Source organism: Lissotriton helveticus, chromosome 5_1 (genome assembly GCF_964261635.1).
Source record: "Lissotriton helveticus chromosome 5_1, aLisHel1.1, whole genome shotgun sequence".
In the NCBI taxonomy this organism is placed as follows: domain Eukaryota; kingdom Metazoa; phylum Chordata; class Amphibia; order Caudata; family Salamandridae; genus Lissotriton; species Lissotriton helveticus.
In genome coordinates this window covers 929,477,014-929,504,033 of record NC_136065.1, presented here as the reverse complement: position 1 = coordinate 929,504,033, position 27,020 = coordinate 929,477,014, and positions in this window count along the sequence as shown.

The window sequence follows — 27,020 nt, the reverse complement described above, 5'->3', positions numbered from 1 at the left end:
CCTCCTTAGTATTGTTGATGAAACCAGGTAAAGACCTGCTAGACATTGCATCATATCACCTTATTGCAATATTGAACATAGACTACAAGATCTTAGGCTGATCTTGGCCCACAGAGTTCAACAGATTCTACTGCGCTTGATCCAGAGGGATCAAAATGGACCTATACCGAGATGGTTGCTTGGAGATCCCACATTCCACAAATACCTATATGACAGCCCGAGCATTCAGGCCCTTCCCCTGGCCACTAAGGTGGTACTGACAGCATGGAGATAGTCCATTCGCCGCATTGGCTGGCACAATCGTCTCACATGGGAGTGTCCTCTCTGGTACAATCGCCTTCTTCCACACCTACGGCAGTTACAGGGCTTCTATGGATGGGACCAAATTGGGATCTCCTATTTGGGTGATGTCCTCCATGAACCCATCCTTAAATGTTTTACAGCGCTACAAGAATACTCCATGCGGCGCGCCCAATTTTTCAAATATTTAAATTTTCGCCATGCTCTTACACCCAATCTTAGAGCCTCCCGTCCCTCCCCGAGTTCAGCCAACTGAAAGGAAGGCTCCTCATGGGAAATCTCAGGGATCACAAAATCTCCAATGTATACCAGACACTGGTCACACATAGCACCCTTACATTAGAGAATTTAAGAGAGACCTGGCAAACTGACATAGGCAATATGAAAATTAAAGTTTGTGCTGTTCCTGAATGATCTAGAATTTAGCAATATACAAGGGACAGTAGGCTACAGAGTCAAAGAGATGGGAATCCGTTTCTTTGGAATGCAATGCCCTCACACACCCAGTTGGGTGTCATGCTTCATCATCGGGCTGCTCCTTGTCTGGCCGGCGCTGCAATGTCTGACGGGCTCCCGATGAGGGGCACTTTGGCGGGTCAACCCCACGACACCAAACAGCTATTTGGAAAAAGACCCCCGCCAAAGTGCCCCTAACTATTACCTGGTGACCCAACTGCAATGTCCATCCTACTGGCTGGCAGACTAGTTTCTGGGGGACATAGGGATGGCCAATCCCCCTCTAACAAAAGGGGCATTTTACTATCCCTTTCACACAGGTACACATCCCACCTGGGGTCTGCTCCTCCTCCTAAGAGGGGATTCGCTCATGTTTGTCATGGGCGCTTCATCCCACTAGATATATTTCTACTTATGCTCCAGTGAATCCATTCCTCTGATTCACTATCCGGAGGGGCCAACTCACCACTGGTCGGCTACAGAGGTGGGAGGAAGCTGACCTCACCTGCATGGGCGCCCTTTATATGGATGGGCATCTAACACTGAGTGAGCAGTATGCACTCCCTGAGTGCCAGTTCTCCTTTATGCTTCCCTGAAGAGGGTGATGGAGGACACCCGGGCAACCCAGAGCTCTGAACCAGTCACACACCAGCTGCTCCCATCGTTTCACACTATGGGCGCATGTTACAGACTAATCAAATAAATGACTCACTAAATCACATACACAGATGTCCCATCAACCCGTGCGAGATTTTTGGGAGACTGCATTTGGCAGATCACTCCATGACAAGGAGGGATGAGGGCACTGAAATGCATGTGAAGGGTGCCCCACAGTGCCTACTTAAAACGAATCCAATATTACATACTCCACAGGGCATACTTTTCCCCAAAGCAGATATCCTGTGTCATATTTAACTGTCCTGGAGCTGACCTGAAGAACATCTTGCGGGAATGCCCATAGCTACGAGCATATTGGAACACTACTCACTCACAGATTAAATGCCTCACAGGAATCCTGAACATCTCCAGCTGAGATCCGGGTGTCTTGGGCATATACTTCAGGTCATGCAAATGCAAATTTGCAACATGCTTCCTAAACCCAGCACTCACACTCTCCAAGAAAATGATTACTACAAGCTGGATATTACCCACTACAAGCGGGATATTACCCACATCGACCCCTTAACAATGGCTGACCCTTTTCATCCGACGGGCAAAGGCCGAATCATTACAAGGTGAGGACGCCAGGGGCTATATCAACATCCGATTTGTCCAGGTTGGGAAACATTACTCTCTAAACTGATTAATGTACCACTGGAGTTTTCGACAGACTCCACAGTCTCTCACACCTGAGCCCTACCTCACATTGCGAGTGACCACCCACTATCACTCAGCCCTTCTTCTAGGAGCCACGTCTGAAACCAGACATTGGAAACACACACCCTGTTCCCATTTTTACCGCCACTCCACTTCACCTTCCTGACTCCCCTATACCACCCTTGTGAGGGGTCCATAGATCCACTCACCTGAAGATTACCCTTGGAAATAGAATCCCCAGACAACCATGTCCATTATGTATAAGTACTGTAAAGATATGCACAAAACGATATGGAAATTTCTGTTGTCTGTCTGTTAAAAATCTCAATAAACAAACATGTTTAAAAAAAAGACTCATGCATGAAATTGCACATTTTCACTGGTTTCGTTTCCCTTGTGCAAATATAAGTGTGATGTTTTGGAAATGCTTAATTGAGAATTCTATGGTAATTTTAAAGCAATGACAGTTGCCGAAATGTTCCCCTTCTCATTGCCCATAACTCTCATGAGATCCTGAATAAACAACTTCAATCATACCTACATGTGGAACTTCAGTGGTGAAGACTTGTGGGCAGTTTGGAGGAGAAGGAACAATGAGAATGGACAGGTAGAGTGTTTTCCGGACAGACTCTGGTCCGTCCGAAATCGCAATTGGGCCCTAATGGGTTAACTTTCAGAAATTCAGAAGAGCTGTTAAAATTGTCAAGCAGTTTGAAGCAACTTCATATGGTATGAAACAACGTTCATGAGTTGATGACATGCAAGAGGGCAAGGTGTAAATAAGCAGGGTGAAGAATGTTCAGTGGCCAATATAAGTTCTGTCAAGAAGAACCTTATCGCCAGTGATCAAAATGAGTGGAGATTATCCCATATTTAAACAGTGAGCCACAAATGCAAAACTTAAGGTAATTTTGCTTGAATATGCTACGGTAAATATTTTACTGCCTCTAGTGCCAGGAAAATCAAAGATAGTTTGTAAGTATAATTGGTAGAACAAGCATCTGAACCAGAAGAATATAAATTACAAGAGCATGGGGTGGGACTGGAGAAAAGGGATGGTCTGTACTGTGAAATTAAGACTGGAGGAAATACTGTCAAAGTCTTTGCTAATTCAGGTGCCAGGTATACTGTGACTGAAGATAATATATGGAGTTTTGACTAGGATGGTAAATTACTTCTATCTGAGATTAGGTTAGGGGTTTATGGCAATCCTCCTATTGATTAAAGTGGATGTTTTGAAACATCTTTGGAATTAAAAGGTGCTAAAACCATTAGTAAGGTTTAATTTGGTAGGGAAGGGTCCTGTTTGCTTGGTTGGCCACACAAAGGGATCTTTTCATAAAATTAGATCCTTACTATCTAGAACAAGGTATTGGGTTAGACAATATTTTGTCTATTGCAAAAATATAATCCATTATTGGATCCAAATAGAAAAGTTGTTTTCCAAAGTGTTTTCTCAATCTTTAGGTTAACTCAAAGGTTTTGTTAATTGCAATATTCTAAAGAACATAAAGTAAGGAACATTCCCTTGTCAGTGAGTGATGATCTGAAGGTTGAACTAGAATGTTTATGCATGATGGAGTGATGGAGCAAATAGGATCCTAAGAATGGGTATCACCTTTGGTTGTGGCACACACACCTAATGGTAAGATTGGACTTTGTGCCAATTTGAGTGTTTTATTCGGATGTGTGTGAGCTGGCAAATGTTGGTGACATTGAAGGGGCAACCTTGATTTGATCACCAGATCCCATTGCATGAAGAATTGAAACACTTAACTTGTTTTTTAAAGCAAGAAGGAGCCTTCAAATGTGGAAGAATGGCATTTGGTTTGGTCTCCGTTGCTGCTTTTTTTCAAAGTGTCATGCATCATTTATTTCAAGGTGTAACAAATGTCTCATATTTTCAGCATCATATACTGATTTATAGGTCGACTGATGATGATGATGATCGAAACTCTGTTCCAGTTACTGTCTATTTTGGAAGATCATGTCCTTATGATTGCTGATGAGTAATGCAAAATAGCAAGAGGAAGTATGGACTATCTAGGGAATTACATAAGTAGTGATGTAATTTCTCTGAAACAGAGAATTGTGAATGACTTTGTCAAAGCCCCAGTCCTAAGAGGAGAGATGAATTGAGATCCTATCCGGGACTAGCGAAATACTTCGGGAAACTGTGACTTTTGCCTTCAGACTATTAAGAGATGCAGAAACCATTCCACAATCAACAGTGAAGTGCTAGCATGTTGGTCGGGTAATTGTTATTTTAGGAAGTATGTTGGGGTGCTCTCTTTTTCTATCCATATGGATCATCGGCCATTGGTTGTCTAAAGCAACTCCAAGTATGGCTAAGCAGAAATATCACCTTTTGAATATGATTTTTATGTGGAATGTGTTTGTGGTATTTCCAGTGTACTACCACACTGTTTATCAAGGTTGCCTGAATCAGACAAGGAAGGAAATGGATGAGTAGATAATGACAATGAGTTGGTTGCTGTTGTAAGGATAGTGACAGAAGCTTCCAAAGGGTGCATAGAAAGAGAGGAGCATGGCAATTGCTGAGGATGTGGATTTATCTAAGATGGAAGAGTATGTGGTGAATGGTGGCTGGACAGAAGAGAACCCTGTGTGAACATTTTATTATACCAAAAGTTTAGGGATTAATTGTATTTTGTTGAGGGAGTATGGTGCCAAGGAGTACTATTAATTATTCCCAGAGCCATTTGGAAAGAGTGTTATCACTTGCACATTAAGGTAATTTTGGCATGAGCTGCTTTAAATGAATGTTACATATGGATTTTTGGGTGGCCAGGAAGGATAGAAATGTTGAGGAAAAGGTAATGTAATGCTTGTGCTTGTAGTGATAAGTTGCAAAAGGCTGTAAAATATTACTATAAAATGGTGGGAGTTTCCAGTAAACCCTGGATGAAGGTTTCTCTCGATATGTCTGGTCCAGAGTTTTGGTTGAAAGACCAGGGTATACCACAGTTTTCTTTACCAGTATTCACAATAGCCTGAAGTTACATTTGTCATCTTTGTAAACAGTTGTGAAGGTATCAAATTCCTGTGAGAGGTTTTCAAGAAAGAGGGCGCCCCAGAAGAAATACAGACAGACAATGGTTTGCAGTTTGTCTCACAGGAAATTGGTGATCTCCTTAAAAATTATGGTATTAAATCTGTTTATTGTCTACAAAGTAATGGTATGGTGAAGAGATATAATCATCTTTTAAAAGAGGGCTTTTAACAGCAATGTTGGAGAGTAAGATTTGGAAAGTGAGCATTGAAAATATGATTTGAGCTTACCACACTACTCTGGATTGTGGAGGGGTACAGGATGCATTTTGAAAAAATGTTATGAAGAGTGACAGGAACCAGGTTGAGATTGTTTTAGATGGCATATAGTAAAACATATAGGCATGTGAAAGACAGGCATAAGGATTGTGCAGTGAATAAACATGAACATGGTGTGGGGAAGTTGAATAAGTTAAAGCAGGTCTTGGATTTATGAAGGGACATTTTTGGTTCTCTTGGTTATTAAACATGGAAAAAGTCAGAAGACATGCAGGTGTGTTATCAGATGGGACTGTGCGGAACAAGGATTTAGTAGTGAAAATACCAAATACTTCATAGGGTTCAAATTTGGATGAAAATCTTGAACTACAGGAGAAAAATATGGGCAACGGTGTGTTTAGACTAAAGACAGTCAGATTGGGGGAAGACCCTCTAGACCTATTCTTCCACTGGTGTGGATAGGTTACATATAGGTTTGCGGTAAGTGTAATTGGGGAAGAGATGATCTCTTATTTCATGCCTCACACTAGCAATTTTAACTTGGTTTAGGTATGTGCATTCTATTTCACCTTTGCTTTGAGTTGCCTACAGGAAACTGTCTCTATTTCTATTGTTAATACTATTATTATTATTGTATTAGTCATGTATAACTGTATACTGTACCTTAACAGGCTGTTATTTAATGTATTGTTTTATAAGGAAGGAGGGTGTGATGTTGTGAAATGTTTACTGGAGAATTCTGTGGCAATGTTCCGGCCACAACCGTTGCTTCATGTTCCCTTTGACTGCAACTTTCATGACGTTGTGAAGAAAGAACTCCAACCAATATACCTGCATGTGGAACTTCAATTAAAAGGTTTCCTGATTTGTAATGTAGTGCTGAAGTTTAGGGAAACTGAGCATAAAAGTAAAACCTATTATTAATAATAACTCTGCTGAAGTGAATTAGTAAAGAAATTAGCACTTGCTTATTGGTAATGTGTATAAATGTGGCCCAGTGGAGGGTGTAATTGATGAGGTACTAAAACACAACATGAAAAAAATATGAAATGTTGGTTAATTTTACTCACTTGGAGGAGTTTGATTGTAAATGAACTAAGATATGTAACTGACAACATGCATTAGATTCAGTGATCTGAAAGAAAATATTGCTTAGTATGAAATACACAAATAAGGAGCTAAATAATTGGTTAGCTGAAAACACACTGCTGGTCTCCAAGGGAACACTTAGAGGTATGTAATAAAATGTAACTGGCCAGTAACTACGAGCCATATAAAGCCCTGAATTGGTGAAACAAGATTATAGACAAACTAGGATGTTTACAGCTATAAATATTGAAACACAAAATGGACTAAGTTTCCAGCTATGAGAAAGAGCCTGACAAATTAAAACGCATCAACCATGCTCTGATCTAAATTGGTATGCTGAAAGAGCACAAATAAAATAGGTAAAAGGTAACTGACTATATTGTCAACATTTATCCATTGGGAGAGGTTTGCAAAAAAGAATACATATACATACATATTACACAGTTGGAAATTTCAGTTTGCCATGTTTGGTGCTGCTCAAACTCCTTTAATTAACTCCTTTAATTTTAAAATAAATGGAAATGCACCTAGACCTGGCCCACCTTGGGCTTTAGCCTAGAAAATCATGGCAGCCTGTGCTTGTTTTATTAAAATGTTTCCCATGACACTCACACACCCATTCACAGACCTACTGAGACACTCTTGCACATACTCACAAACCCACTCAGAGACTCACATGCCCACTCACAGACCTAATCAGAGACTCATGCACCCACTTACAGACCCACTCAGACACTAACACACCCACTCACAGAACCAATGAGACACTCATACACCAACTCACAAACCCAATTATATACTCACACACTCACTCAGACTCACACACCCTCTCACAGACCCACTGAGACGCTCACACATGCACTCACAGACCCACTTAGCAACTCATACACCCATTCACAGACCCACTCAGAGACTCCAGCACCCACTCAAAGATCCACTTAGACATTCACACATTTACTCACATACCCAGTGAGACACTCATGCATCCACTCAGACCTATTTAGACACTCATGCACTCACTCACAGACTGACTCTCACGCATATGGAGGCATTCACAAACCCACTCAGACACTCTCACACTCACTCACAGATCCACTCAGACAATTATGCACCCACTCAGACAGTCACACACCTACTCACAGACCCATTCAGACAATGATGCACCCCTTCACACACCCAGTGAGACACTTATACAGCCACTCTCAAGCCCACTCAGGCACTCACACACATTGAGACACTCACACACTTACTCACACCCTCACTGAGACACTCATGCACTCAATCACACATTCACTCTAAAAGATTACAGGTTACAGTTAGGAAATAAAATTAAAAAGCCTTAGCAATTCACTTAAAAACCAAAGGTTACTGGGACGTTATAGTTAGGAAATAGAATTTTAAAAAACCTTACAAATTCACTGAAAATACCAAAGATTACAGGGAAGTTATAATTAGGATATAGAATTTTAAAAAGTTAGAAATTCACTAAAAAAACAAAGGTTATAGGGACACTATAATTAGGCTCAGATATCACTCATACAAAACCATAGACAATTCAACAGTTACAGTTGCCTGAGCTAAATATAACTTATGCCCACTCAATGCACTGCTTAAGACCGCACATATTACATCACTCATGCCATGGTCAGTGACATCACTGATGACATCTCAAATGACATCACTCAGGACATCATCCACAGAACCACTCAGACACCTACTAAAACACAATTGAACCTCTCATACACCCACTACCACTACAATACAATACCTCACATACTCAATCTCAGATCCATATCAGTACTCACCCAACCAGTTATTCGTCCATAGAGCCACTCACACATCTACTCACTCATACAGCCACTCATACTAACTCACCCATACAACCACTCATGCACCCAATCACTCACCAATACATTCCCTCACACATCCAGTCATACAGACAACCAGACATTCATATACCCACTCAATCACCCATACAGTAACTCACTCACTCACTCACTCACTCACTCACTCACTCACCCATACAGGTACTGATATACCCACACACTCAACCATACAGCCACTCACACGGCCACTCACTCACCAATACAGCTACTCACACACCCACTCACTTACCCATACAGCCACGGCCACAGCTACTCACTCAACCATACAATCACTCTCATATCCACTCACAAGCCCATAAAACCACTCACATACCCATACACACATCCATATACCCATTCACACCCACTACTCACCCTCACAGCTGCTCACACAGATGTGCGCTCTCCAATGCAGCCACTCACACCCACTCATTTTCCTTTACACACACTCAAACAGCTACTCACTCATCCATACAGCCACTCACACACCCTCTCCCTCACCCATACAGCCACTCACACAGCTACTCAGTCACCCTAACAGCCACTGACACACCCACTCAAACACTAAACAGTCAGTCACACAGCCACTCATTCACCCATACAGCTACTCATATACCTGATAACACATCCATACAGCCACTCACATACCCACTCACAAAACCAAACAGCCACTCAGACATCCACTCACACAAACAAAAACTGTGTGTACTCAATATCCATTATACGCTCCTCTTCCTGGCCAGATTTAAGGTTCTTTTTGACTTCTCTACCCTGTTCTTTAATACCCATGAGAGTGGGCAACAGAGGAGTGACCACTTCTTCAGTGAACTATTGAGGGTCCACATGGAACTGAGGTGAGTGGCACATGAAGACCACCCTTGGCGGAACGGACCCGCAGGTGCTGCACTAAATCTCAGAAATGGGGGCAGCCTGCGGGTGACAGGCAGACTTCATTGAGATCCATCCCTGTACTGGACACTGAACAGGGCCTTGACTGGGATGCCCAACTGTCTGATACCGCAGTGATCTTTAAATCAGCTGAGAGCTTGTCTGGCTCCCTCACTTGATCTGAGTGCTCAAGATCTTGCTGCGGGTTTCCTTGGCTTTTTTGGTGACAGGTCAGGCTGTTTCAATGTGCACCAGGAAAGTTGTGCACTGTTGATTGTTGTCTTATTAATCTGGGGGAGAGTGGGGGGTTTCCTCATATCTACATTGTCATATTAATGTACTGTTTTTACTTCACGTTGCTGTCAGGCTAGGTTTTGTGATAAGAGCAAAAGAGTTCCTGATCGTCATCTCTTTTCTTCTCCCCACAGTTAGTTGCAGATGTTATAAATAAGGACAACAGTTGTTCTGGGTTAGAAGGATGGTTATTTTGCGGGTTTTACAGTGTTTAAATGTGTTATTGTTCTAGTGTTCTTCCTTTACAGGTACTCACTACACAAAGGCTCGACTGTCATTTCCATATCCCTGGGTCTGGTTGGGGTGTGCCGCTCCACCTTCTGCTCTCACCTTGTTGGGGACGGGGTTTTTATATTGACAGTCACTCATAGTTTTGTGGAAAGTAAACGGTCTCTTGGATCACATCAAGAGATCGTATGTCCTACTTCATATCAAACAACACAAACCAGAGACAGTGCTGCTCAAAGAAACTCACCTTATGGGCACCCATTACTCTTTCCTTGGGCGTTTTGGATATGACTGTGTGTTCCACGCATATTATGCAGGGTATCCAGGGGATGTCATTGGGATATTCAGGGGGGATATGTGGTAATAGAGGGACGACTGGAATCAAAACTTCTCAACTTTGTATCATGTTATATTCCCCCTTAGCTGTTACAACCCTCATTACATCCCCTCCCTCTGGACTGACTTTTGTTGGGGGGGCTTCAATGCAGTTCCCAATCCTGACAGTGACATATCGGATGCTCGGCAAGCCTAGTCTCATGGGTGGACTCTATGGGGCTTTGCAATACCTCTTGGAACCCTGCACGTCACTAATATACTCACCTCTCGGCTGTGCATGGGGTTGAATCACATATTGAATTATTCTGATTCCCTGCCTGTGACCATCTGCAGATCCAGGACATTCAAATACTGCCTAGAGGTATCTCTGATCATGCTCTTCTTCTGCTTGAGTGGGGTTTCTTCATGCATCTTCCCCATCCAATATGACGCTTTAATGCATGGTACCCTACCGACCAGAAATACACAGATTTCATGGCACAGGAGATACAAACCTTCTGTGAGAATCAAACTTGCGTGTCTTCTCATGGTACCCGGTGGGCAGCAAGTAAGCCTTCCCTTCGATGCCATCTGAATGGGTATGTGAAGAATTAGTGGCTGCAGATTCACATTACTGAACTTGAAGCTCAGATCACTGCACTTGAGGGTGCAGGAGTGGGCCCTGCATTGGAGGCCCCGACCTGTTCGCTGGAAATAGTGAGGGCTAAATTCTGCCAGGTCCCTCTGGAAGAGGCAAGACAATGTTGGAGAATGTCCTCTCATTAGATATATGCTCAGGGTGACAAATCGGCGGAGCTTTTGTATTGACTGTCAACCCTAGAGGTCTATAGTAGAGTGGTCCCGGCGATTAGGAATGGCTCCGGCACTCTTTGTGAAGACTTGACTATCATTGCTCAAGCATTTGCAACTTATTACCAGGATCTGTATGGCCCATCTCCCCCAGAGGAATTTAACCACCTCCTTCTCAGGGATATTCCCTTACCAACCATTCCTCCCTCCATGGCACGTGTATTGAAGTCGCCGATCTCGGTGGAGGCAATATCTGATATCCAGTCAGGGAGGACCCCCAGCACTGATAGGTTTCCTATCAAGTTTTTCAAGCGATACCATGATCTTTTTTCCCCACATTTAGTGGCCTTGTATGCTGATGCTCCAAATCGCGGTTCCTTTCCCCCTCATCTTGATGTTGCCACTATTGTAGTTCTGCCCAAGGCTGACCAACGAGTGAAATGCTGTTAATCGTACCTCCCAATATCTTTTATGAATGCCGATCTTAAAATCTTCGCAAAGGTGTTTTTGGCCAGAGTCAGCTGGACCCTCTCATATCAGGAGGTGTTACTGGGATTAGTGGAGGGCGCTGGGGAAGCTTGTGCTGAGAGGTGTTTTATTTGGGTGGTATCCCATGTGGCCAAACAGGACATTGCTCACAGCTGGAGGCGCCCGGAGGCCCTCTCCCAGGAGGTGCGGCAGAAGGGTGTCAACTGGTGTGTGCACCAGGAACACCCAGTATATGAAGTCCAGGGATACCCATAAAAGCATGAAAAGATATAGGGAAAGCGGTGTATGCAGTATGGACTACCTTTATAAATGTTTGGTGTGATTGGTAGGTGGGCTGGTGCCCTGTGATCAGATCAAGTGGGATATGATTTCAAATGTGTATGTTTAAGTGGATGCAGCTGTGTATTACTATAAAAATCAATACGATTTGGTTATGAAAAAAATAGGGGGCACTTGCGGAACCCCAGAGACCACCACCTAGCCAGGCTACAATTAACATTAAAGAGGGGGAGGCATGCAGTCCCCCCGAGCCAATTACAGTCCCTGTGCTGTAATCTAATTGCCTGCCGACACTTCAAACTGAAAATGTTGTCAGCCATCTTGGGACATGGCTTCAGCTGAGTCCCATATTTATTTTTTTTAATATAGAAAAGGGATAGGGTAGGAATGACCTGACTGCTAGGTGTGGTGGTTGGTTCACACAGGTATCCCGCTGGGGGTTAAAAAAAAATTCTCCAATTTTCTCCAATTTTATTTGTTTATTTATTTGAAGAGTTTTATATAGCGCTGGCTAGACCCGGAGATATCAGAGCGCTTTACATGAGGATATGGTTACAAAAGAACAGTGTTACAAAGTTACATTAGTTTCTAGAGCATAACATAGCATAGAGAAAGGCAGTGATTACATTAATAAATCCGTTGGTAGAGCATAAGATAACATAGAAAAACAAGTCCTAAGGAGCATAGATGGTAGAGGGGGAAAAGTAAAAGGGTTGGAATACATATCAAATCAGGAAGCCCAGTCATGGAGAAAGAGTACTTCAGTGGAAATCAAAAAAGTAAGCAAGTCGAACAAAACCGGAGAGGGTCCAGGGATCAACAACAACCAGTGCCGGACTGCTTGATTGGGTCGGGTAGAAAATAAGAAATAGAAGGGGTGTAAAGGAGGGAGTGAAAGGATGCCACACAGTGGCCAAACAAGAAGAGAGGGGAGTAGTTGACTCTGAGGAGTTCGATAAGGGCAATAGTCACTCCGGTGGCAAAGGGCACTGACCAGTGGCAGGGGTCAATCAGGTAGAAGTCAAAACTGCAAGATGGAGGGACCAGTACAAGGACCCCAAAATTTACTTAAACAAGATGGTGAGATTGTGGGTAGAACAAAAATCCGATCAAAAAAGCCAGCATTTAAAACCTAACCCAAAAGCAGAGCTGAATAGGGAAGGCAGCCGTTGGTTCCAGTGGGAGGAAAGGTTGAAGGTCGCCGATCTCTCCCAGGTCATCCAAGTCAAGGGAAGTCAGCGCAGGCACCAAGGCACTAGTACCTGAAGAGGAAGACAGCTGCAGAGTCAGGAGGGCGAGCAAATCAGAAAAAAAAGGAAAGCAAGCTCAGTGCTGCAAGGCAGCAGCGTTGTGTAGTTCTCTTTGCTGCGACCTCGTTGATTTTCGTTCCTGCCCAGCGGGATGCCAGGCAGCCATGTCTCAGGTCCAGAAGGTGGGCAACGGCCGAAGGAGAGATCCCCCACCATCTCCCCAGCAGACACCCAGGAAGAAATACATTTTACTGACCATCATCAGCAAAATCATCAGAGTTTCGTCAGGAAGGTGGGTGAAGAAGGAGACACAGCGGAGAGAGACGAGGAGAACTGTGCCCGCTGGGTAGGTGGCGGCCGAGGCAGTGAAACAGGAGCAAATCTCCCCTATAGCTGTCTAGGCAGCTCCACCGGGCATCAGCTATCATGGCTCAAGCTCCACTACCAAAACATCGATCACGTTTTCCTTCGGAGATCTCAATCCCAAATGCGGGAGATTGGAGAAACGAGAAACGCAGTCAGACGTGACCCCAAGTGAGTAAAATTCAACAAAGCCCCTGGTGGGGCAGGTCCTCTTTATTATATTAAAGGAAGAAGGCACACATGATCCCCCTCCATGGGAATTTGTATGCCCTGGGGACCACCTCCTCTTAAGCTTATGTTGAAATTATGGCTGGCAGTAAGGGTGACTAGTTCATCATCATAGTTGTATGACTGGCTGTAGGGGTGAGTGAATGGTTATGTGAGTGGCTGTACGAGTTTGTGAGTGGGTGTGTGATTAGCTCTATGTAGGAGGGAGTGGGTATGTGAGCATTACTATTGGTCTGTGATTGGGTATGTGAATCATGTCTGTGTTCATTCTCCTTTCTTTATATATATATATATATATATAATATATATATATATATATATATATATATATATATATATATCTATATATATACACACACACACACACACACACACACACACACACACACACATGCATATATATGTATGTATATAAATATGTATGTATGTATATATTTATATATATATATATATATATATATATATATATGTATATATTGCATCACCAAAACAGTCCATGCTGCAGTGCCCTCTTTTCACAGCGGGTGCCGACATTGAGAGAAGACTGCCCGCGATACCAATTCTCCATCAACCAAATAACGCTGTACTTTTGAGAGGAAGGTTACTTTTCAATTTATTGAATCTGATCTGTGCAATTATCACTATTATATATATATATATATATATACACACACACACACACAGTAATATTACCTACTGCCGGTCTCCAGTAGGTAGTTATAATTAGGTCCTATTTTCCATAGACAAAGTGTTTCTTGTGTTGCAGATAACTTTGGAGCCGTTTGACGATCACCCGAAATGTTCAAAACTAGTACACCAATCACTTTAGCTGCTGTCTGGAAAATTTTGGGGTGATTTGTCAAGTTGGGCCAAGGAAAAAGGAGGACTCCCATAACACGTTTTCCCCATTCAATTTTCATTGGGATTTTAGACATGACTACTGCCCAAACCATTGAACGGAATTACACCAAATTACGCAGAAAGTTAGATCTTGGTCCAGAAATGCTTTTTGTAATTAGGTTTAAACCTGTTCAGTAGTTTTGGAGTTATCAAAGAAAAAAGATATATAGATATCTAGGGACGGGGATCCATTGCGGATCCACGCACCACCAACAATGAGGTGATTCGCTGGTCGCAACCTTGCCACCCTCATTTTATATATTGGGAACAGAAAAGTAAAAACTGATGAAAAGAGTCAGTGTACCCTTACCCCCTGGGTGTGACAGAAGGGTTGATAAGTGACCCCAGATGGGTAAGAAATTGGCCCAAAATATTTTTTGCCCACATGAGAGGATCCGTAGACCCACCACAGTGCTCTTCATGGCCCCCCGTGTGAATCTGCATTGGATCCATGTATTTAGATCCAATATAAAAATACACCCACTCACAGACCCACTTACACAGTGTCTTAGACCCACACACTACCACTCACACACCTACTCAGCCACACACAAACCCACTTACATGCCCACCTGAACACTCACACACCCACGGACAGACCGAGACAGCCACTCAATCACCCACTCAGATGCTCAGTCACACACTCACATACCCAGTTATACATCTACAGAAGCACTCACACACCCATACAGGCTCTCACAGAGCCCCTCACAGACCCACATAACCACTCACTGACTCACAGACCACACAGACACGTATACACACACTCATATACACATTCTCCCACTCATACACCTACATAGACTCTTACACACCCACTCACACACCTATACAGGATCTCATACACCCACTGAGACACCCATCCAGCCACTGACACATTCACTCACAAAGTCACAAAACTCACTCACAGACCGCACACTCAATCACATTCATAGACCTATACAACCACTCATACACCCTCTCACAGACCCACTTACACACCCTTGCAGCCACTCACACACTGACTCACACAGCCACAGTGGCAAAGCTAGACCTTTTGCTACCCATGGCGGTCCCTGCATTTGCCTCCCACAACGGCTAGAGATAAGACTGGGGAGGTGCTGGTGATCCTGCATCTGCTGCCCATGACGGCCACAGGTAAGAGCGGGGGACTCAGCTGCCCCCAAGAGTTATGTCACCTGGGCCTGGCTGCCCCAGCCCCCTACTTGCTATGCCACTGACAGCCACTCGTACACCCATTCACAGACCAACACAACTACTCACACACCAACTCACAGACCCCCAGGAGGGCCCCAAATATGTTTGTCAACTTTACCTCTCTTTCATCTTTATGTATCTAAGGAAGTTTATTTTTCTTTTTTTAAATGAAATTTTAACTGAACTTTTACAAAATAATACCACTACCGTCTGTTACAACTCCATCTTACTAGGTCAAATGCTACTCTCAACCCATTTATTTCTGCAGAACCATTAAACTGAGATGTGTTTAAGAGAATCATTAATTATGTTTATAGGTTTATAAAAGGAGGCATGATAGTATAACTATGATTTTCAAGTGATACATTTATTTGGAAGGAAGTTTGAATAATAATGTTTTAACACATGATGGTGTGTGTGTTGGTGGATGATGCTGGATCTATCCATGTGTTGTGTGGATGTACAATGGTAGGAGTGTTAGCTTAAGAATGAGGGTGCGTGGTGTTCTGATTGGGGGTGCGTGGGTATATATTTTTAGCTGTGCTTATGTATAATATGTTATGTTATGTTATATTTACTTGTATAGCGCGCAGCTGCCCCAGCTATGGGGCGTCCCGGCGCTTATATAGTAAGTGTTGTGATTGTTGTTGGTATGGGCATATGATGATGGGTGTATCAAAGTATGTTGGTGGGTGTGTGAGCATACATGTGATTATATAAAGAGTGTATGTAAGCATTTTTGTGTGGTTTTACAGACATGCAATGGTGGGTGTGCAGTTATATATGATGTTGGATGGGTGTTTTGACACATGATGGGTTTGTTGGTATATGATGTTGGTTGTATGGATATGTGAAGGTGAGTGTGTTAGCGTATAACGGTGGGTGGGTGGAATTATGATGTTGTTTGTGTGGGATGGTTGATGTGTTTGCATGTAATATAATGTTTTTGACAGATGATGGATGTGGGTATGTTGGTATGTTATGGGTTGTATGGACCACTGCTGTTAGTTGTGCTGGTATTTTGGTGTGTCTGTTGACATTTTTTTTTGTAAACAGATTTTTATTGATTTTATACATCAACACACAAACAAATGACAGTGGTTCCTCCAGTTGCATGTTACATGTCAATTGTCCCATCGTTCGCCCCACATGTCAATGCCCTATTCTTCCCGCTCCCCCCACCCCCACTACCCCCACTCCCCCATGTCAGTGTGCCTCATCCGTTACTCTTGCGGTACAACATAAATTGCATGAAATAGCAGGTGTCTCCTCCTAGGTCTTGAACAGTAACTCCCCAGCCTATATGGGGTCTAAACGCTACGCAGACCAGTGCATGTTGCTCAGTCCAACTGCCACAACCCTCGATGCGGCCATTCGGTTCCTCGGCTGTTAATGGGTATGTAGGTCTAGTGTGCTATTTCCCCAGCCGGTGACCCCGCCCTCCCCGCTTCTGTTGCCTCCTCCTGGCTCGCGGAAGCCTCCGCCTCACTACCCTCTGCAGCGTCTGACATTGATTGTAATTCTACCACTAGCGCGCTCCACGCCCTGGCTGTTTCTAGCGCTTTATCATTAGCGGCGCGATTGGCTAATTGCAAGCGGAGTGTCCCTTCACTAGACGCCCATTGCTGAAAACACCCCCGCCATCTCAGAAAGCTGGGACCCCCCCTAGATTTCCAGTGCAGAGTGAGCTCCCTCTTGGCCAGGATCAACCCCAAATCGAAAAATTTACTGGTAACATTCGTGGACGGGGTGTGCGGGAACCAGAGTAGGAGGCAAGCCCCCATGTCAGTTTCAACTTGGCGTCCTGTAATCTCATTCAGACAAGTCACAACATCAGCCCAGTACGAGCCAAGCCCCGCGCAGGCCCAGAACATGTGCCCAAAGTCAGCACCCTCCGAGGTACAGCGAGGACACGTCGATTGCGCCCCCACCGAAAACCCACTGGATCTGGGCCGGCGTCCAATACGCCCTATGTAGAGTGAAGTATTGGACCAGTTGGAACCGAACGTTGCGCGTGCCCTTCCAGGCCCGGCGCACAATTTGGGGCCAAGTCGTCTCCGGTATCTGCCGGCCCAAGTCCGTTTCCCAGCGTTCCCGTAGCCTATCCAGTGGGGGGGGGCATCCAGTGCCAATCTCTTATATAAACAAGTAATAGCTTTGAAGGTGCCAGCCGCCATCACAACATATTGGCAGCCCAACGACGTGGGAGGTTCCGCCAGACCCTTCCTCCAGCGTCTCTGGATCGCAGAGACCAAAGCCGCGTGGAGTAGGAATTCGCCTCTCGGCAAGTCAAATGCCTCCCGCAGGTCAGAAAAAGACAACAAGACGCCATCCCTGTACAAGTCTCCTACCATGTGGACCCCACGGTCCTCCCAAGTAGCCAGCCCTGACCAATCCCCGCCGTGCGGGAGGGCTGTACACATGCCCAAGGGGATCTCCGGTGCATAAGGAACATGGATACCTGCCCGTTTCTGACTACGAAGCCAGCAGTGGTGGAGGGTGCGTTCCTCTAGGGACAGCTGGTCCAGTCGGAGTCCCTGTTGAAGCAGTATGAAAGATAGAACGTGACGCCGTATAATTCTGCCCTGCGAGCCGTCCGGGCCCCTAAACTCCCGTGCTACAGCCTGCGTGAGCCACTGCAGTTGCGCCGCCAGATAGTACCATTCAAAATCCGGCACTGCTAGGCCTCCCTCTTCCCGCGATCTGAGTAGGGTGGATAAAGCTACGCCCCTCCTGCCAGAGCCCCATATAAATCCTATCACCATCGACCGCAACGTCCGAAAAAAGGAGAGCGGAATCCACACCGGCAGTGTGCAGAAAAAATAAAGCAAGCGCGGGAGGACCACCATCTTTAATAATGCTATTCGTCCGGCCACAGACAAGGGAAGGGTACGCCAGAATCCAATATTGCCTCTGACGCCTCTCAGCGCTCTGCCCACATTACCCTCGTACAGGGACGAATGGGTATGATAAATGTGAACCCCGAGATACGGCAGACACTCCGGCTCCCAACGCAGTTCCCCAAGCTCCGCGGGCCGTGCACACCGGGGGGTCAGAGGGAACAGGCAGGTCTTGGACCAGTTAACACGCAGCCCCGACAGTTCACCAAACTCTCGGAGCAAGGCCCGTGCCCCCCGCACCGAAGTCTCCACATCAGCCAGATACAACAGGAGGTCGTCGGCATACAGCGAAATATGGTGCTGAACACCACGCAACAGTACCCCCTCGTAATGCCGCCCCTGTGGCGCCCGCGCCGCCAGAGGCTCAATCGCCAAAGCGAATAGGAGCGGGGACAGGGAGCAACCCTGACTAGTACCCCTCGTCACTGCACAAGCCGCGAAAATCATACGGCCCGTGCGAACCCTAGCTGTAGCAGAAGCATATAACAGCTGCGTCCAACGGACGAAGCCGTCCCCCAACCCGAACCGACGAAGCACGCCGAACAGATACGGCCACTCCACACTATCGAACGCTTTTTCGATATCCACCGAGAGGACAGCCGCATCCGGGGGGCCCTCCCCCTCAACGTCCATGACCCGTATCAAGCGCCGTATACACGCCGAGGTGCTCCGCGTGGGGATAAAGCCCGCCTGGTCCGGAGGGACGAGAGTGCACATATGGGCCGACAGTCGCGTGGCCAGAATCCTGCTCAGCACTTTATAGTCCACAGTGAGCATCGAGAGCGGACGGTACGCCGTTCTTGCCGTGGGTTGGCCGCCTTTCTTTAGCAACGGCACAATAATCGCCTCCCTCGTCGACTCCGGCAGCCTGCCCAGTTCCCACGCCTCTCCATAGACCTGTAACAACTGAGGTGTCAGAAGGTCAAGGAATGCGGCATAGAACTCCACCGGGAGACCATCGCCCCCCGGCGTCTTCTTCCGGGCCATGTGTGCAATCGCTGTTCTAATCTCCCCCAGCGTAACAGCAGCACCCAGGGCATTCCCCTGGTCCGACTCCAGCTGCGGCAGCCAAACTTCATCTAAGAAGGCATCCAGACCCGCCGGGAGCATAGAGAGTCTACTCCGTTACAGCTCCGAGTAATACGCCAGGAACTGGCTATTAATTTCCTGTTGGGAATAAACCAGCGCCCGGTAGGCGTGTTCAGGGACAGAATCGGTGTGTTCCCAGAGTGAGGGTTCGCTAGCCACGCCAGCAACGCTCCGGCCCGATCCCTCTCGGCGTGGGCCCGGACCATATATTCCTGGTAGTCATGGCAGCGACGCCTTTCCACCTGTACGGCTACTCGTTCCCGAGCCGCCAACACTTCCTCCCTATCGCTCCCCGCCGTGTGGTTAGCCTTCTCCACCTGCCGGAGCGAGTCCTCCTCCCGCTGCACGTCAGCCAGCAGCGTCCTACGCACCCCGGCCGAGGATGAAAGGCACACACCTCGCATCACCACTTTGAAGGCATCCCATTCGATCGCTCTGGCAGTTGCGGTGCCCGCGTTCTCCCGAAAATAGCGCTCAAGGCATTCCTGCAACTCTGTGCGGAACACCGGGTCTTCCAGCATCAACGGATTCAGCCGCCATGTGGGAATCGGCTGCCGCTGTCTAGACCAAAGGACCGTGAATAAACAGGGATTGTGATCTGAGATGGTCGTCGCCAAGTATTCGCTACTGCGTGCTAGTTCTTGGGCCCCAGCTGTACAGAGAATGGTGTCAAGGCGAACGTGGAGATCATGAGGTGCGGAGTAAAACGAGTAGTCACTGACTGCGGGATGGTGCATACGCCAGGCGTCCAGAAGGCCCCATTGCTTTTGCCAGATCCTCCGGGCCTTGGCCACCCTGCGCACCACCGACTGATCCAGCGGGGGATGGGAGCGATCTAAATCCACATCCACCACTGAATTAAAGCCCCCCCCCAGGAACACCGTGCCGGTTAACAGAGACGCCAACCTCCTTGACAACGCCGAGAAGAACGCGGCCTGATCAAAATTAGGGACATAAACACTGCAAAGCGTGAGGTCTCGACCATCCAATCTCCCCAACACCGCTACAAACCTCCCCTCCGAATCAACCTCCGTCGACATGGGCTGGAAGGGGACGCCCGCCCGAACCCAAATCAACGTTCCTCTAGCATGGGCAGAGTAGGTAGTATAGAAAAGTTGCCCCCTCCATCGCCGCTGTAGCGCTCGCCCCTCTGTCACAGTTAAATGCGTTTCCTGCAGAAAGGCTACCTGAACCCCCCTACGCACTAAGTATGCATGCACCTTATACCTCTTACTCATGGAGTTGAGCCCCCGCACATTCCACGTAACACATTTCAGTACCAACTTAGCCACCATCCGCAGACCTATAGCGGCAGCCGATCCACAACAACCCTAGCGGCACACTGACAAACCCCTGCAACATCAAACACCCCCAACCAACCCCCAATCCACCCACCCCCAGAACAGGCGCCAAATAGTTGTTACCCATCCAAACTCCTACCCCCACAAGTGAGGGAAACTCTGGAAATCACCAGAGACTCACAATCTATGTGAGAAAGAGGGGATAGCTCAACACCCTCCGGCCGGACAGCAAGAGACCCACCACCCCGTGATTGGCCGATCCCGATTAAGAAAGGACCTCTCCCCCCCCCAAGCATCACCCCCGCCCAATCAAAAGCACAGTGCCCTGGGGCCCCCGTCAGCGCCACTAACACCCCGGTAAGATAGGGAAAGGCTCCACACCCAGCACCCCGATGAACAAGTCTCCAGGAACCCTGGTAAAGGCACCCCCTGAGGCCGAGCACCCCTCCTTACTGTTCCTCGCTCAGCTGCCTGGTGGTCACTCGTCCATCAGTCCATCGGCCGTCTGGGGGGTAACCTGTGGCAGTTCCCCAGGATCCTTCTCCGAGCCCCCATCCGAGCCCCCCAGTCCCGCCTCATCAGAGCCCAAACGGGAGCCCGAATCCAACACAGGGCCCTCCGTCGCCACTCCAGAGATGAGCGACACCGCCTGCAGGGCGGCCCGCCTCTCCAGTTCCGTCTGCGATGCCGATGGGGATCGCCGGCTCTGACCGCGTTTCCGATTACGTCTGCTCCGACGCGGCCGTGGCCGGTCCTCCGTAGCCTCCGTCCATGTTCCGGTACCATCCTTGCCCGCCCTGTACCGTTCCAGCCATTGCCAAGCGTCATCCGGTGAGTCGCAGAACGTCGCCACTCCATCCACCAGCACTTTCAGGCGTGCCGGGAACAGCAGAGAGTACTGCACCCCCTCGTCGCGGAGAGCTCGCTTGACAGTGACGAAGGAAAAGCGGCTGCGCTGGACCTCTTGAGAGTAGTCGGGAAAGAGGGACACAGACGCATTGTCCACCTTGTACGGGCCATTCGATCTAGCTTGACGCAGGATAATGTCCCGATCTCTGAAATGCAGCAGCCGGGCTATCACAGGCCGAGGGGGGCGGCCCGGGGCCAGAGGACGGGCCGGGACCCTATGGGCTCTCTCCAAAGTATAGAAGTGCGTCAGGCCCTCAGGAACCACCACATCCCGCAGCCAGCGTTCAAGATAGGAGATCATGTCGTCCCCCTCGACATTCTCTGGCAAACCCACCACTCGGATGTTGTTGCGCCTGTTGCGTCCTTCTGCATCAGCCGCCCTCCTCTCCAGTTGCTGCACCCTTCGCACAAGATCATCCAGCGTGGCGTCTGTCGCTTTCTGGGCCGGTTCGAGCTCCTCCAGCACCAGCTCCGCAGACTTGACGCGGTCCGTAAGCTTGTCGTGGTCCACCTTCAATAGGCCGAGGTTCGTGGATACCAATGCAATATCCTGGCGCAGCGCTTCTCTCGTGTCCCCTATGGCTTTGAGGATCTGGTCCATCTGCTGCTGTTGGAGGCCCGTGCTCTGGCCGACCGCCGATCGCTGGTCGTGCGCTTCAAGGGAGTCCTCAGCTTGATCCGCCGAGGCCGCTCCAGCACCTTTCCGTGGCTTCCCCATATTGTATCACCAGAGCACACAATCGCGCCAGGCACCAGGTGTCTGTCCCGTGGTGCGACCGGGGCTGCAGGGCGCACTGCCACTTATCTGACCTGTTTATGTAGCAGGGTGGGGTCCACTGGACGACTTCAGGTGGTAGAACAGATCCACTCTTCAACCCCCTCGTCCGCTAACACGGGCCACCAGCCACGCCAGCCATGCTAGGTCGCACCAGCCCCCCAACAGACGTCCGGAGTATCCAGGTAATGGGGCCCACAGCCAGGGGAGCTCCAATGTCACTCCGGGTCCTCACCAGTGCACATCCGGGACCCCGGCCAAAATCTCGCACCAGGGGGGCCAGCCACGCAGACGCAGGCCGGCCGGAGGCCTCCCGCGATCCGGGGCCCGTGACACAGCCCCCAAAGCACCACCACCAACGTTCAAGCCAGGTCAGGGGTGTGGTCCCCCCCCGGTGCACTAGCAGGCCCCTGGTATCACACCAGCTCCGAGTCCTCCAGCCGAACAGCCGGGCCTGCAGGGGGCCGAGCACCAACTCCTGTGCCCGGTGCTGGGCCGGCTCCGCTCCGGGATCGGAAGCCTAGGCCCTGAAGCACCGGATGGGCGGCCTTCGTCCGGCGCTGCGCCCCACAGTGCCCGCTCCGCTGGATCTGCCGCAATCAAAGGCGCCCCTCGGCGGACAACACTCCTCCGGTCGGGCGCAGCGCCGCCTCAGCTCCACTCCGGTCCGGTCTTCTGTCTGCTTGCGCCGACCAGGTGCAGCCGCAGGTCCTCGGACGCCTGCACGGGACACCCCCAGCGCCTCCCGGCAACGGGCCGTCCCCCCGGCCGCGCCGAATCCCGCACAGTCGCGGAGGGTCAGATTTCTCGGTGACCCCTCTAAATCGAGGCCGGGGATCGGAGACAGGTGTAGGCCCCAGCAAAATGGCCGTTCGTCAGCGCTCTGGCTTCCCGGTGGCCGCTGAATCCAGGGCGATCTCAGGGCTCTCCAAGCGTCCAGCGGCTGTCGAGTCGCCCCCACACCTCCAGGAACTACAGCGGGTCGGTGGCGCCGCCGGGGAGGAGATCTACCAGGATAATCGCCGAGATCAGCCCGGAGCTCGGGACTCAGGCGACCATGCTCGGCAGTGTTCAAGCCACGCCCCTCCCGAGTCTGTTGACATTTGTTGTTGTTTGGGTGGATGTAATAACGTTTTTTATGTATGATGTGAATGTATGGTGCATTAGGGTGTGTCTACTTGCATATGATGTTGTTTGTGTGGATGTATGATGGGTGCCTTGGAGAATTAAAGTGGATGTGTTGGTCTATGATTTTGCTTATATGGAGATTCAGGGTTGGGTTTGGGGTTGTTATGATGGTGCCTGTGCTGCAGTATGATGTTGGGTAAGATGGTGTAAGATGGGTGAGTGACCAAAATATAGATGTAAAACACGGTATTACTTAAACATCATGTCAAGAATATTGTTACTACATGAATTTCATGTAACAGAATATCGTACTCAAGAACACTGGTTTTTGCATATATCATTTTTAGTAATATCATTGTGTTAAATAATGACTTAAATATCACCACAATAAATATTGCCTTTTTAATTATTTTAATATATATTAGTATTATTTTTAGGTGTTGTTAGTATATTTGTTATTGTTTTTTTCAAAATATAGCTTGTAATTTAAAATGTGTAATGTCATTTTTTTCAATGTAATTAGTAAATTATAATGAAGGAGCTGGTGGTCTTTAGATTTGTGATGGTCATTTATGTTTTTAGTAGTGTGATGTTTTGTGATGGAAAAGGGTGCTAAGTTATTGAAGTTATGATATTTTTATTTTTATTATTTTATTTTATTGATTATTTGATAATTATGTATCTTTTTTTAGTTAAATTATTATTATGTAAGTTACTTGTTATATTTGAAATATTTATTAGTTTAGTCGTAAGAGTTTTAGTAATGACTTTTTCTTTTTTTATTCTAAACTTTATGGGATTTGTGTAATATTTTACATTAAATATAGCTGGATTTATTTTTATATATTATTCTGCCTGTTTTTTTTTTTAATAAGGTAGGGAAGTCGCTTTTTATTTTATTTAATGCAAAGATTTTGGAAACATTTTATTTTGTTTTCAGTGTTTATTTTATTAAAGTGGTATAGTATATATTTTTCAAATATTAATACGATTGAGTAATTGCCGCTTATTGGGTATTTAAATGTTTTTTACATAATGATTAAGAATTACAATGCTTTGTGTAATCCCTCAGAAGACCAACACTTTCCTTACTGTAGCTTACACTGGAGTGGCAATAATAAATCTAAACATCTAAACCCTCTGAAGCCCAACATTTCCCCTCCTGGAGTTTAGACTGGTGTGGGAATAGTAAATACAACCCCTTGGGAGTCCAACACTTTCCCTACTGTTGCTTAGAATGCAGTGGGAATAGTAAATGTAACCCATCAGGAGTCCAGCCATTTCCCTACTGTTGATTAGACTGCAGTGGGAATAGTAAATGAACATTCCGAAGAGCAACACTTCCCCTATTGTTGCTTAGACTGGAGTGGAAATAGTAAATCTAACCCTCAGCAGTCAGACACTTTCCCTACTGTTGTTTAGACTGGGTTGGGAATAGTAAATTGAACCCCTCCAAAGACACATTCCCGATTGTTGCATAGTCTGGAGTGGGAATAAAAAATGTAACTCCATCACTTTCCATATGGTTGCGCAGGCTGGAGTAGGAAGAGCAAATCTAACCCCACCAGAGTCCAACACTTACTGTACTGTTGTTTAGACTGGAGTACAGAATATAGTAACAAACTCTTGTGACACCAAGTATATGTTTTGAAGACAGCATGCCTGAGCGTGATTCCACCCAGCTAGCGAAGAACAACTGTCTAGAAAGAACCCTCACTTCAAATATTAACAAAGAACGCTGTGAAGGTTATCCATTATAGGCCTTAAAGGCATAACAATGTGCCTTCTTTCCATCCAACAAATTACAAATTGCAAACAGAAGAAATTTCTATATATAACATAAAGCAAACAACGAGTATGAAGAATAAGGCCGCTACACCTGTACATATTCCCTGAAATAAGCAGATGGTTTACCTTGTCTCTGCAGTCTTGGTACACAGCTCATGCTATGTCTTTGATCACCCACAAAACCATCTCCAGCCTCCAATTTACACACCTCTCTCAATTTCTCCTCCTGTGCTCTTCAGTTTTTTCATCACTTATCAAAATGAATCCACTACACTCATAAAACACATCTTCACTCACACCCCACTTTTTTTAACAAGCAACCCTCCGCCGGTTCCATTTGTTTGCATTCTCTTGTTTTTTTAAAACTCTTTTCATTAAACAGTGCTCCGCATACAGAAAACACAGTATCGACATTGCACCAATCTGATGGTATACATGTCGATTACCACAATCAGTATCATCTTTGAGGCCTACTTGTACATTTGGAATGGATTTTTTTATGACTGTTAACAGCTTCAGCAAAAGGAACACTTGATGGATAGAATGCAATGTTAGACACTCATCCCCAGTACAGAGATCTGGGCCTAAATCCATAGTGTTTTTGCTCACCATGCCATTCCTGTATGGACCCAGCCATATTCAAATCAGGGTGCGAACTTATCTGACCGATCCCCACTGCCCGCAACATAAGAGCACCCGCAATGCACCGACAGCTGAAGCTCCCTACCTGTGTCCTGCAGGAGCCAAAGGCGGGCCCGGAGACGCTGGTGGTGGCACGGTGGGTGGGGGTCACCGAGGCGCACTGCTTGAGTTGGTATCGTGGGTCGCCCCGGCGGCCGGATCTGGTGGAGCGCTTCTGCGGCCCGAGTCCTGCGACATCGCAAATGAAGCACATGGGCAGGTGATGCCTAGTGGGTTCCCCGCTTCAGTCAAGGGGGTGGGGGGGGGCCTTGCCCGCGCCTGGGTTCCCGCCGAAAGCAACGGCCTGCCTGTCCCTAAGATGGAGCCTCTACACTGCTGCTGATCCCGTGCAGCGAAGCGATATACTGCTCCCCGGCGTTAGTGGCATGGACTATTCCCACATACTTGCTGCCTGGAAGAACCAGTTACGTAATTGTGGCAGAGGGCCAGAGGGGCCCACATCACCGTACAGATTCCACCAAATGCTGCAGAAGGAACCTGCCTGACCCCAACATGTGATGGGGCGTGGCCAACCTGGCTACCATGGCGGACGCGATTTTCTGAGGCTCCGTGAACGGGCTTCCACCTCACCTGGCCACGCTGAATCCAGCTGGTCCTTATGCACACCTAACGGCACCAGAATGTGAGGGGCACCCAGAGATGACCTCCAAAGAGGGATCGAAGGCTCACAGCGGAAGAAAACAGACTTTTATTGTGGAGGAGCGGCACAGAGAGTAAGATGTCGCTTATCCCTCCTGCGGACACCCGCCTAACCAATTGATCCAGTCGCAGAACCTGGGAACCCCTGAGGCAGACCCTCGACACCCCACAGTCCCTCCAGGTGGGGAGTAGTGGAGGGAGACAACGGGAGCGGGGTCACAGACCCAGAA